At 35.1% G+C, this 12,879-nt stretch overlaps 1 protein-coding gene and 1 pseudogene across 14 annotated transcripts in view; one reads left to right on the top strand and one right to left on the bottom strand.

The window, feature by feature from the left end:
- The window catches only part of DMD (dystrophin), a 2,622,506-nt gene that overhangs the window by 961,167 nt on the left and 1,648,460 nt on the right, over positions 1-12,879 (top strand).
- On the bottom strand, positions 8,132-10,566 carry LOC110257714 (annotated as a pseudogene).

Here is a 12,879-nt window from a genome sequence, read left to right as displayed (position 1 = left end):
TTGGAGCCAAAAATACCAATCTGACCTGTTTCTTCTGAGGGAGAGATTTCTTTTCAAGGGACAGGCTCTTACCTCATGAGGAGAGTAGAAATGGGGCCTACTTGGTCAGTCTGAGATCAGAGGCTGAATAGGGTCTGGTGTTGTGGCTGTGAAACAGGCTTTGCAGGATATAGTAACCAAGTGAGTTACCAAACTATGAGGCTTGCAGTCATCAGGAGGAGCCAGGCCCATATTAATGTATTAGTAGAATTCAACTTGAAGGAGAGATATTTGAGAGAAGCTAGAATTTCAGAATCAAGAACCAGAACCTGTGTCAAGAAACTTAGCTATGTAGTATTTAGCATATCCATTTTAACTTTTGTCCAGACATTGGAAAAGACAGAAGAAATTTAAAAATTGTGAATGGGTAAAATGAACATCAAACAATTAAAATAGAAATGAGAAGCATTAAAACCTTTCCTTCTCTCTATCCATTCTTCGATACTACTAGTTTCTAGTCAAAAGGGATTGCTTTTCAAATAAGACATTTGTATTTATATATCTATATCTCACACATTCATGCACTTACACACAGCAGTTATGTAACTGAATCCCTTTCTCATTCTTATATATCAACTTAAAGAGCTGCTTTTATAATTGTAATTATTCACTAGGACCTTATGCACCACTAGGTCGTACTTTTAATGAGATGACAAGATTTTCCTTTGCTTGACTCTTCCAGCCCAACATGTATTCTGACCCTTAGTACAACATTTCTGAGACATCTGCTTAACCCAGGTCCTAAGGAGTTATCTTTTTATTCCTTTGGTCAGTAAGTACTTGAACAAATCTTTCTGTAGCTATCAGTGAATAATTTTTGAATGTCTATTCTATGCAAAACACTGTGCTATTTTGCAGAATCTCTGTCAAAGCTTAGAAACAATGAATAAAACATTAGTTTTCCTCTGCCTTAAGTATTAGCTTGAGTATTTTCAATCTGAATTAAAAATGTGCTAACTTTATGATCATCACTCATAGGTTTCTTGATTAACCTGCTAATGCTCTCTAATTTAGAAATGAATGCTTCTTTTCCTATTACTTAAGAACTATGATCCTTTTCCTAGCATGAAGTGTTATGCAAATCAAGTCTCATTTTTTGAGAATGTGATCAATAATTTAAAAAAAAAATCCCTGGTACAATAGGAAGTTGAAGGCCAGTCTGTTTACTTTTGTCCAGTATCATAGAATGGGAGAACTTGGGTGTGGACCCAGGAGTCTTTTTTTTTCTGATTTAATCAGCCTATCATTTACTAGTTATATGACTTTGTACAGTATTCATAACTTAGGGTGTAGAAGGGTAAATGTAAAATCCCTTATATATAATTGATGCTCGATGAAAGGTAATTAAATTTCAAACCGAATCTCTTTGACATAATTTCGGAGAGCAATAAATACTGCTTGCTCCTTTATTGTTGTTCTTGTCATAGTGCTTTCTCCCCTTTTAGTCAGTTTTCAGTTTTCAACATGTCTTATTCTGTGTTCAATTCAATTTTACTTCACCAAAGTAAAATTTTATTCCTAGCAGCCATAATTATCTATTAACTCCTTCATTTTCTAATTTAACAAATATGGACCATCTACTATTTGTCAATAAGTGGTAAAACAATTTGGAGAAATTTCCTGTCCTTGTAGGGCTTATATTATTGTAGGGAGACAAATAATAGCAAAAGAATGAATAACAAATCACATAAAGAAAATGAGTCAATGTGAAATAAAGGGAAAGGGAGTGGGCTTCTTAAAACTGAGTGGTTAAGAAATGCATCTCTGAGGAGGTGCTAGTTGAGTTAAAACCTAATGGATGAGAATGAATAAAAAATGCAAAAAGTCAGACATTATTGTGTTCTTTTTTATGGATGAGTAAAAAAGAAAATCATGGACTTAGAATAGACTTCTGGTTGCCAAGGAGGAGGAGGAGGGAGTGGGATGGATTGGGAGCTTAGAGTTAATAGATGCAGACTATTGCCTTTGGAATGGATTAGCAATGTGATTCTGCTGAGTAGCACTGAGAACTTCATCTAGTCACTTATGATGGAGCATGATAATGTGAGAAAAAAGAATGTATACATGTATGTGTAACAGTTACCATGCTGTACAATAGAAAAAAAATGTATTGGGGAAATTAAAAAAAGGCAAAAATATAGGCAAAATGTTTTAAGTAATGAGAACAGCAAGTAGTATAAAAGGGCCTTTGTTACTTCAGGTATGAAAACAAGGCCAATGTGTCTGAAAGGTAGTGGACAAGAGAGAGGCCATTAGATTGCTATTAGCTAAGTGTGCAGGATTAGAGCATGTGGAACCTTGTCGGATAGGAAAGCAGTTTGGATTTATTCTAAATGAATGAGAAAGTTTGAAGGGTTTTAAGTGTAAGAATGTTGCACTTTAATTTGTGTTTTTAAAAAGATAATTCCAGCCATTGCAAACAGAACGAACTGGAAGGCATGAAAAGAGTTAGGATGTGAATATAATAGACCCCGAAGGCAAGGATCATGGCTTGGGTGAAATAGTAAAGGAGAACATGAAGATGAGTGCATGCAGGTATTCTGTATTCCTTTTAGAGGCAGAAAAGACAAGGCTTGGTAATGGATCAAATGAGGGACTACTAAGAAAAATCAAGGGCACTTCCTAAGTTTACAGTCTGACACAATGCATGAATATTGTGGCCAAATTCCGAGGTGGTGATTTGATGGTTTTGAAGGGAACTGGGAGCCTTATTTTGTATGTAAAAAAATTGAGATACCTCATGAGGGAAGAGAGGTCTCAGCTAAGGGTAGGTATTTGGGAATTATTACCATGTAGACAATATTTAAGAGAGAGGGAAGTGGGAAGAAAGAGAAGAAAGAGAGAGAGGGAGTGGAGGGAATGGGAGAGAAAGGTCTGAGAAAGAATGTTGCACCAGAAAGAAGGTCTGAGAAAGTGTGGCTAAATGCCTAGAAAACCTGAAAAATGTAGTGTTTGAGAATCCAGGGAAAACAAAGCAGTTTAAGAATGAAAGAGTGCTACTTAAGGAGGTACAGAATAAGGAGATAGAGAAACACCCATTATGCTTGGCACCATTGTAGCCATTTGGGGAATAGAGAGGCAGAAGCCATTTCTCTGATTACCTTGTTATTACCTAGAGATGCCTTCTCAGCCCATCCTCTTCAAAATATTGACCACGCCCATTCCCTCCCTATCAATTTCATTGTACTCTGTAGAACTTGCTATCTGAGTTGCTAAAGATTTGATTTTATTTTATGTCTGTGTCTCAACTAAAGTCTAGGCTTCTTGAGGGCATTCATTGCTATGCTCATTGTTGTATTCATTCATCCCCAGCTTCTGGTACAGGGCTTGGCATATGTAAGATGCTAAGTAAATATAAGTTGAATGAAACAGGGAGTGATAGAGGGAAAGTCCTTACAAAGAACATAGCTGAAACATTTGAAATGTTTTATGTGAAGGGAAACAGAAGTAAAAGAGGAGCCAGATCCTACAGGCTTGTGAGAGCTGATTGTTAAATTTAGGATATGCCAGCAGATTGTTAAAATATTGGCAACTTTAAGTCAGCTATGGTAGGAGGATTTACCCCATGGATATGGGTGGTCACTGCATATGAGGAATTTTGTTGTTATTGTCTTTGTTTTTATGTTTGTTTGTTTTGAGAACTGGTTGACCAGCATACCAAAGTTTGTTGTTTTTGTAATCTGCTTTGTCTTTCAAGTGGGATTTAGGAAAGCATGTCTGTAGGCTAAGGAAAAACTGAGAATTCAATAGAAATCAAGTGATAAGTACAAGTAGAGAGATTTGCCTTAAGTGAAATAGGAACACTCTGAAATGAGAATTTAAGAGGAGGAGAGAACAAGTGGATGAGCATAGGTGCCAGTATCTGTGATTTGTAGTGGAAAGACAAGGGGGATTTTTTTTCAGAGAGCTGCAATCCGAATACCGTATACAAGATCACAGAAAATAGCCTAGCTCTCTCAGCAGCTACCATGATCCTTTACCCACCTTATACCTCCACTTATGCAGTATTTGTCAGCACATACACACACAAACACACGCACACACTTCTATTCAATATTCAAAATTATATACTCTGTTCTTATTGAGTATATGTATAATTTCTATGAAAAACCAGCCACTTGAGTTATGTTTTATCAATCTTTTAACACCATTGATTATATTATTATTATTATTTTTAATGGCCACACCTGCAGCATATGGAAGTTCCCTGGCCAGGAATTGAATCTGACCTACACTGTAGTTGCAGCAATGCTAGGTACTTTAACCTGCTGCCCTGGGCTGGGGATTGAACCTGCACCTCCACAGCGACCCGAGTCACTGCAGTCCGTAGGATTGTTAACCCATTGCACCATAGTGGGAACTCCCCACACCACTGATTATATTCTTCTGTATAAAAGATTCCCTCTTATTGTCTTGGTATTTACTTGTTATATGCTTTCTAATGCTTTTTCTCTTTTTCACTTGTACCTTTCTCCATTTATTGTTTCACATATGATTACCTTCACTTTTGCAAAGTTCTGATTTACATTTTTTCACATGAAAATGTATTTATCATCCATGCATATTATTGTGTGTGTAACTGGGGACCCCTAATTACATAGATAGAATTTAGAAACCCTAAATTCATATGCAAATAGAATTTTACTATTACTGTCAAAAGCAGAACATGTCTGTATGATTTGAAACTGTATGGAAGTTTTTCCCTTGTTTATTTTGTGTTTCCTCAGCATACTTCTAGTGCTTAGAAACTACACAAATGCATACTGTTTGACCACTGAGTCCAGTTTTCAGTTAGAAAACTACAAAACTATGAATTAGTTCAAGAAAACCTCTTTGACCATCAGTTATCTTGCCATTTGTTTATGAAGCTTGTCTGTGATGGCATTTTGCTAAGCACTGTACCCCTTCTTCTGATGCTGCATATGGTACCTGGTGCTTCCATGGTACTATCGATCCTATTCACTATCATGCCTTCATCACTCCTCCATAAGAAATGTTTCATGTTGGAGAGATTCACCTCTGTTGTTTTTCTTCAGCTTGCCCCATAATCCATCAGTTTCTACCCTATGAGTTAGGAGATGGGGCAATCTAATTGTAAAAATGATTCATTCCCAAGTAAATTGATGTCATATGCTACACATGGTAAGCACCCCACAAATATTTGGTAAGTGGGTAAATTCAGGCAAACGCTCAAATTAAAATTATGTTTCAATTGAAATAAGCCATGACAAATAATGGATAAAGTCTACTGAGTATTTACTCTGAACATTCATTTTCTCTCTCAAGGGTCATCACTAGCTATCTGTGGGATAATATGACTCATTTTGCAGATAAAATATAGGATATATGGGAAGTTAGTTAACTTTACCACAATCTCTTATCTATAAAGGACAGAACCATAATTTGGTCAATGTATTATTAATTCAACAGGCTAAGCTCTTTGATATAAAATTGACACATTTTAAAAATGCTTGTTACAGTAAAGATTGATTTTATATACAGTTTATGCCTTAAGCTAGTTAGTACTGACGGCCTTACCTCGAAACTACCCATACACCTCAGGCATATTTTCATATCCCAAATCATACCAGAAAACACTGTAACCAGTGAAATTTGTGTCAGATGAAATGAGCATCTTCATTCTGACTTCATTATTTATTAACTAGCTCTAGTTAATAAATCATTTCTAGCTCTATAGAGAATGAGGGGGTAGAAATAGAATATGTTGTGTTAGTAAAGATATTACATGTGGTTACTTAGAAAATTTACTGTACTTTTTCTAGCAGTAGGAAAAAAATAAGTCAATTTGGTTAGATCAAAATCAAAGCACAAAAGCAGCAGGCGACAATTAAGGAAGCAGAGTTAAATGTCACTGAGCCAAAATACTTCCTTCTCAAATGGAAACTCCAATGGTTCTTTCCATAATAGGCATGTAGAGAGAACTGTAAGAAAGTACAAATATTTCTCCATCAATAGACTCCCACACTGACTGATTAACTTCCATTTGTTAGGTCAAGCTAGCTTCTATTCTCCTGGTTTTAGGAGACATGTATCGAAAAGTAGTTCTAAGGTTTTAAATGGTCAGGGCTATTTTTTTTGAAATGAATATATTTGAATGGGGGTACAAACTCAGTGAGTAGCTGGAAAAGAGAGTTTGGAAAATTTGTTGCATTTTGGAATTGAAATTTTAAAGATAGAACACTTTGATTTGCTGTACGTAGAAGATATGTGATATTTAGTTTAAAAACATTCAATATATAGGTGGTTTATTAGAAACTTGTAAAGTCAGGATTGGTTGAGAATTTCCATTTAATTCACATTTACCCACCAGTTTATGTGCATTTGTTTTCAGGCATTATCCGAATATATGGTCTTAACACTATGGAGTTCCCATTCCTATTAAGCTGCCTCGGCCAAAGCCCCGTTTATAGAAGGCAGTTATTTTTGTCTGTCTGTTTGTTTTGCTTTTTATACAAAGGAGCAACAAGAACTAGATGTTAGGGATAACTTGGCAGGTGGAAAATTGAGCACTTTGAAATTACCTGTTTTTAATTTTGTTTCCCCATTAAAATCAAAGTTCTGTGAAAATAGGTGTCTGAGCTTATTTATTTACCACTGTATCTTCAAAGACTAGAATGTATATATAGTCAAAAACTGGGCTGGTAAAAAGTAGTAACTCAATAAGTATTTGTTAAATATATTTTTCATTGTTTCATATTGTCAATCCAATACTTTTCAGAATCAACATCACTTTCACTTACCATTATTTAGGGATTGAATACATGATATATATTTGCATAGGTATATTTAGTATTGTTGCTGGCCAGAAAGCTGAACTAGTTTTCAGTGTATCTGAAATGTCTTGTAAACACCTGACTTTTTGTTTTTCTTTCTCCCTATTAGACTCTAGGTAAAATAATTACATATTATTAATTATTTAATTTTTTTATTATAGTTGGTTTATAGTGTTCTGTCAATTTTCTACTGTACATATTTTGAGCACTGTTTTCTACTTATACCAAGATTGTAGTGATAGTTTTCTGCTAACTATGCTATAAGCATCTTAAAAGAAGTAACTTAATGTTTAAAAGATTAAATTGTTAAGTGTTTTTCATGTATAAATAAATGCTTTTTCTTTTTATCATGAATTTTATTATGAAACTGAATTATCTTCATCAATTCAAATAATTTTCATTGCTGTATTTTATAGCCCTTTAATGAGAAGGATTGTTATTAGATACTAAAGGCAACTTGGATCATTGAGTGAAATGCTAAATTTATGGAATGGCTTAATTAAGGGTACTTAATTTAGTGAGGGCAGAACATGTAGAACATTGAAGAATTTAACTGGAGGGGACTTGTGCAAGTTATTTTCTTACCTGAACGCTGTGTATCTATTGTGTATGGTGGCTTGTAAATGGAAAATGCATGTATATAGAATGTACTGTTGGATGAAAAATATTAAAATTGAAAATAACAATCTAGGGAGTTACCATTGTGGCTTAGCAGGTTAAGAACCCACCTAGTATCCATGAGGATGTGGGTTCCATCTCTGGCCTTGCTCAGTGAATTGAGGATCCAGCATTGCCACAAACTGTAGCATAGGCTGCAGATGCAACTCAGATCATGTGTTGTTCTGGCTACAGTGTAGGCCAGCAGCTGCAGCTCCAATTCGCCCAGGAACTTCTATATGCCACAGGTGCAGCCATGAAAAAGAAAAAAAAAACAGAAAATAACAATCTAATACTTTAATGATTTAGTCCATTGCTATGATATCACCTACAACTTACAAATTCAAGTGCTTAGAGATCAGATGACATGATAACATTACCTCTTTATCTACAGACCTCAAGTGTAAACCCACTTTGTTTCAGCAGTAAGTTCTTTCAAATTTCATATCTGTGGAGTTCCCATCATGGCACAGTGGAAATTAATCCGACTAGGAACCATGAGGTTGCGGGTTCGATCCCTGGCCTCGCTCAGTGGGTTAAGGATCTGATGTTGCCGTGAGCTGTAGTGTAGGTCACAGACACGGCTCAGATCTGGCTTACTGTGACTGTGGCATAGGCTGGCAGCTACGGCTCTGATTAGGCCCGTAGCCTGGGAACCTCCATATGCCCCAGGTGTGGCCCTAAAAAAGAGAAAAGAAAAAAAAATTCACATGTGTACATTTGGTTGTTTTAGCAAACAAAGGTTTTTAAAATTATATTTACAAATATATTTTCACATTTTCATATTTAGAGCTATCTGGCCATGTCTAGTTTATGAGCACAAGCTTCTTCTTTCCAATTAACTCATTCCCCTTCTCTTACAGTGAATTTCTTTATTGTTTTGCTCCTAATACAGATTCTATGGGAAATGATCCAGATTTATTCTGACCATATTTTCTGAATGGTATCCTTTTTAATTTTTTAATAAAATTCTTAAAAGGCTGACCAGACTTTGTGAGTGCATATTTATACATCTCTTATCTCTGAAATCCTACTTCTTTTGATTACACATGATAAGTATTATAATCCAGTATTTCAGTTCCTGCCTGTCTCTTGGTGGAAAACTGACCTGAGGGTTAGACAGTGGAGGCTCTTATTTAGATTTCCCAGAGGTATTGCAAGTTGCCTGGCAGCTGGTTAATCAGACTTTCTGGAGGTTGATTGCCCAAGATAAGAACAGTTTTGTTGAAAACACCAGTTTCCTAATGAACTCATTCGAATTGACACTTTTAGGGTGAGGGCATACTAAAATAAAACATTGTGCAACTTTGTTTTTACTATCTTTATAGATACTTTCATTATAAAATTAGTGAATGCTGAAAGATACAGGTAGGATGAAGGAAAAAAAGTAAATTATCTTCCATTCCACCAGCACACCCATTTCACTAATGTATTAAAAAAAAGTTAATTTAAACAACAAGACACTTGAAGGGAAAACTATCTAGAATTCATTTCTTTTAGAGTAATTTATCCCTACCTAAAGACAGATTGCCCTACATGTAATGGCTATGTACAAAAAAAAGTTACAGAATTGTCCTTGGTTTTACAATGATAAATGAAAAACATTGAAATTTTCCAATCAAACAAGATATGCAAGGATTTTTATGTTGTTCCTTTTTTTTTGTTAAACAGCGAGAACAAAATAAGTTACTGGAATATAAAGATAAGACATGAATGAACCTTCCATTGATAGAGAAAGGGGGTATTTTCACAGAACCAGTATTTTTCCCCATCCCATCTCCATTTGATGTCAATCAAAACGTACCATTGGCCATTTAGTTTTAAAAAAATCCAGTATGCTTGTGCATATACACCAGTTACTTTGTGTTACAATAAAGGAATAGGAAAGGGGAAAATGAAAGAACAGAGAAAACTATACTGTAGTAATCAAGATGTGGTGGAACAAAATTGTGGTTTTCTAATTAAGACTATCTTCATGATCTGGAGGAACAGAATTCTGGAGTAAAGTAGCAGGTTCCCTTTTTAGCAGACACCTCCTGTCTGCTGCTGGAACACATCAATTGTATCTTCATCCTCCATTTCCAACTGTGCAGATGTGTCTGTTTCATTGATTGGCTGTCTGTGAAATCGGAATCTGATCTGCATCATTGACAAACCCTGTCATTCACAATAGGCTTTCATTAGTTTACTAAGTGGTGTATGCCTCTTAATCTTAAACTGTACCACCTGCCCTGTCACCTTCAAATTAATATGATCGTTGTTCTCAGTCTTAAATCCTTTCTTGGGCTTTTCGTTCGCCTTGCTGAGCGCCGGAGTTTCCTCAGCTGCAGCTTCACAAGAGATACCAGGTCCACCCATTTCCCTAATGTCTTAAAGTATGTCCCCCTAGTCTTTTCCATAAAGTTATCATGATGTTCTTCATAAATTATACATTCTTCTCTTTTGATGTTACCTTAAAATTTATTTTCACATATTATTAAATATTCTTCAAAAGCAATATTTTGAATGGCTCCGTAATATTCGCATACAATCATATATTTGATCATTTTTAAGTCTAATTCTCTCTTAATCAATTTGAATGGACCAAATGTTTTTCATTTTTGTATGATAAATATATCCTTTTCGAATTGTAAGCAGGACTTAAATTTCACATCAAGTTTACACAAATTTTCATTTATGTTTCTGATTGTTTCCTTGTGGTGGATTCCTAGAAGGAAAATAGAACCACATAGATCACAGGGTAATCATTTAGATAATGACTTTGAGATACTCAGTTTTCAAATGCACTAAGATAGCATTCTCTGAAAAAATGAGGGTAAGGTCCTGGGAAGTATGAGGCACTGATTGGGTTTTAATTTTGACTTGAACTAGCATTTGAACTTTGTATTAAACACTGTGGGCTTCAATTTCTTTGGAATAGAAATATTCATCAGAATCAGCATTGTTCATAAAATAAACTTTGTAGCAGTCTTATGAGTTTGCAACATTTCCATTCTGAAGTGGCTCCAAAAATGGGATTAGAAATTATTAATTTAGGAGTTCCCATGGTGGCTCAGAGGGTTATGAACCTGGCATAGTGTCCATGAGGATGTTGGTTCAATCCCTGGCTTTGCTGGGTAGGTTAAGAATCTGGCTTTGCCATAAGCTTCAGTGTAGGTTACAGATGCAGCTCGGATCCACTGTTGCTTTGGTTTTGGTGTAAGCTGGCAGCTGCATCTTTGATTAGACCCCTAGCCTAGGAACTTCCATATACCATGGGTCCAGACATAAAAAGAAAAAAAAAAGAAATTATTAATTTAAACTTTTGTGGCATTGGACCCATTATGTAGTAAGGTTTTAGTGAAAAGATTACTTTCATATAAGTGTTTAAGTTCTCATTGTGAGAGTTCACTCACTTCTTTCAGTTCATACATTTTAATGTCTTATAATAGTAATAAAAAAGATATCACATCCTATTATTGTCACCTTCCTCGAATTCTTATGTTTTGATGGGGAGGCCTGGCAGTCAAGATATCTGTGAACATTCAGAGTAGGAGTGGGTTTATGTCATCTTTAATTGGTTTGCATTCAGAGTTTTGTTCACGGGAGTGAGTCCACTTCTGACTGGCAGACTTTCAGAAGGAAGGGGTTGATTCTCAATTTATTAATATTTGTACCCTCAGGGCTTAGGACAGGATTTTGTATATACACATTTTCAAAGACTGTGGAGTAAATGACTGGAAATTAAATGAAGTTATTTTGGACCTGTTTCAGAATTTCTATCATGCATCCTCTTGTTTTCATTACATAGCCTATTGTATTAGTTTCATTATATAACCTCCTATCTGGATTGGGTCCTGGTCTTCTCCTTCCCTCTCGTTTGCTTCTACCTCATTCCATTCTCTGCTCTTAACAGTTGTACTTTACAAAAATTTTAATGATTTCACAATCATGTTCAAAAGCAGTCACTCTCCAGCCTATTGAACTGAGGCCAAATTTTCTACTTTGCTGTTGATCATTCCTCAGTGTTCAACATGCAATCTACCCATTTTGTCTTGTTAATCACTATTCTCAACTCTGTGGCTAGGACACCCAGAGACACTCTTCTAGGACATATCTAATCTACCTCTGTACTTTTGTTTATGCTTTTATACTTCCTGGAATACCTTTTTCCAATTTTTGCATTTCTAGCTAATGAAATCATATACAAATTTATTTCCATTTTCTATTCATATGAATTTTCTGATCTCCCAATAAAGTATATGTTTTAGAATATCTGAATTCCTTTCTTTAAAAAAAGAAATATTGGATTCTACCTACTGAATCCAATATTGTACCTACAGGTACAACTGAATCCTGTACAGCTTCAGAGGTAGGGTGGTAAAGATTTGAGCAAAAACATCAGTAGTTTGCTCAGATAGTGTACATTTATTGTAGTGATTGATATTTATGAGTATTCACATTCATCCAAAAGATGTTTTTATGTAGATAAAATGTACTACAACTTTTGACATTTGTTTGGGGCAAAAAATTAATGCTCTATCTATTTTTACCTTTATTTCTTTTTATCATTGCATATGTTTGAGATCAAACATATACATGCACATGTCTAATATAGCAGTAAATATGCATGGAACTTTTTATTACATAGAAAACATTTTTACATTCAATACCTTTCTCACAGATGGTTTTACTTAATACATTGAAAAATAAACAGAATTCTAAACTGTGCTCATTACAGATAAAACTGACTAGTTCTAGTGAGAAGGAAGAGAACATTCCAGAGTTTCAAAAATGTGTGGTAAAGAAGTGTAGTAACTACCATACAATTAACACTTGAAAAAATAATTATCAGACAAAAGGGAGATTTTAGGCTTCAGAATTTCAAAGCTAAGTTAGATTTTTTTAAAAGAAAGTAAAGTGTAACTACTTATACGCAAAGTATTCTTTAGTTCTTTCCTAAAAGATATTTGCAGAAATAACCTTCACCATCTGTTGGCTAATAATTAAATTATAGTTTATAGTAGGGAGCAGAGAGTATACTTACATAACTTTGTACTTCTGAGCCTTATGCATTTTGGTGTCCAATAAGTATCTTCTAAAAACACAATGAGGAAGTAGATAAACTAAGAGTCTGCTTCTGTGTCATTTTTTTTTTTGAACCTTGTTATTCAAAGTATGGTCCTCAGGCCTGCAGCTTCTACATCACCTGGGAGCTTGTTGGAAATGCAGAGCCTCAGGCTCCACCTCTGACCTACTGAATCCAATTCTGATTTTAAAAAGATCCCCAGGTGATTCATATGCACATTAAAAATTAAGGAGGGCTGTATTATACTATGGATAGAAGCAGACCAAGGAGCATTAGCTAACTTTTCCCTCTTCTGGAACTCTTTTAAAAAATACTTTAAAA

This window comes from Sus scrofa, chromosome X (genome assembly GCF_000003025.6).
Source record: "Sus scrofa isolate TJ Tabasco breed Duroc chromosome X, Sscrofa11.1, whole genome shotgun sequence".
Classification (NCBI taxonomy): domain Eukaryota; kingdom Metazoa; phylum Chordata; class Mammalia; order Artiodactyla; family Suidae; genus Sus; species Sus scrofa.
This window is presented reverse-complemented; position numbering and strand designations above follow the sequence as displayed.